General features: G+C 43.5%; 1 pseudogene; it reads left to right on the top strand.

The window, feature by feature from the left end:
- Nucleotides 1–1218: 1218 nt before the first annotated feature.
- LOC105001084 overlaps nt 1219–1406 on the top strand; it is a 5421-nt pseudogene continuing 5233 nt past the window's right edge.

Genomic DNA, 1406 nt, shown 5'->3' with positions numbered 1-1406 from the left:
GTATATTGAAACTATGGTTTTTCCAGTAGTCATGGATGGATGTGAGAGTTGGAACATAAAGAAGGCTGAGTGCAGAAAAAATGATGCTTTTGAATTGTGGTGTTGGAGAAGACTGCTGAGAGTCCCTTGAACTTCAAGGAGATCAAACCAGTCAATCTTAAAGAAAAGTCCTTCCAAGGACTGATACTGGAGTTGAAGCTCCAATACTTTGGGCAGGTGATGGGAAGAGCTGATTCATTTGAAAAGAACCTGATGCTGGGACAAGTTGAAGGTAAAAAGAGAAGGGGATGACAGAGAATGAGATGGTTAAAGAGCATCACGAACCCAATGGACATGAATTTGAGGAAACTCCGGGAGATAATGTAGGATGGGAAGCCTGGTGTGCTGCAGTCCATGGGGTTGGACATGATTTAGCAACTGAACAATAACAACAAAATCCCCTCTGTAGCTGCTGTTGGACCCATGTGTGTTTATAGACTTCAAAGATTTATCAAGTCAAACCTGTCTGAAAAAGGTCTAAAAGAAGATACTGCGGAGTCAGTTCAGTTCAGTTGCTCAGTCATGTCTGACTCTTTGTGATCCCATGAGCTGCAGCATGCCAGGCCTCCCTGTCCATCACCAACTCCCAGAGTCCACTCAAACTCATATCCATTGACTCGGTGATGCCATCTAACCATCTCATCCTCTGTCATCCCCTTCTCCTCCTGCCCTCAGTCTTTCTCAGCAACAGGGCCTTTTCAAATGAGTCAGCCCTTCACATCAGGTGGCCAAAGTATTGGAGTTACAGATTCAACATCAGACCTTCCAATGGACACCCAGGACTGATCTCCTTTAGGATGGACTGGCTGGATCTCCTTGCAGTCCAAGGGACTCTCAAGAGTCTTCTCTAACACCACCATTCAAAAGCATCAATTCTTCAGCACTCAGCTTTCTTTATAGTCCAACTCTCACATCCACATGTGACTAATGGAAAAACCATAGCCTTGACTAGATGGACCTTTGTCGGCAAAGTAGTGTCTCTGGTTTTTAATATGCTGTCTAGATTGGTCATAACTTTCCTTCCAAGGAGTAAGCGTCTTTTAATTTCATGGCTGCAATCACCATCTGCAGTGATTTTGGAGCCCCCCCAAAATAAAGTCTCTCCCTGTTTCCACTGTTTCCTCATCTATTTGCCATGAGGTGATACATAGGCTTTATCCTAGATGGACTTCACAAGATATGCTGAACTCAAAGAAACTTCTGTCACCAAATAATGAAAAACTTACTATTTCTAATGGGCCCAAAAGCCATTCAGTGAATGAAGACAAGCAGGAAGAACCAGGTGAAGGAAATAAGCACCAATGGGAGAAAATGGGCCCCTGAAATAAGACTTAGGTCATTTGCCAGGTAGATTTTGTTTAGATTCC

Source organism: Bison bison, unplaced genomic scaffold (assembly GCF_000754665.1).
Source record: "Bison bison bison isolate TAMUID 2011002044 unplaced genomic scaffold, Bison_UMD1.0 scf7180017864378, whole genome shotgun sequence".
NCBI classification, from domain to species: domain Eukaryota; kingdom Metazoa; phylum Chordata; class Mammalia; order Artiodactyla; family Bovidae; genus Bison; species Bison bison.
Note: the sequence above shows the minus strand (reverse complement) of the source record. Positions and strands in the feature narration are given on the sequence as shown.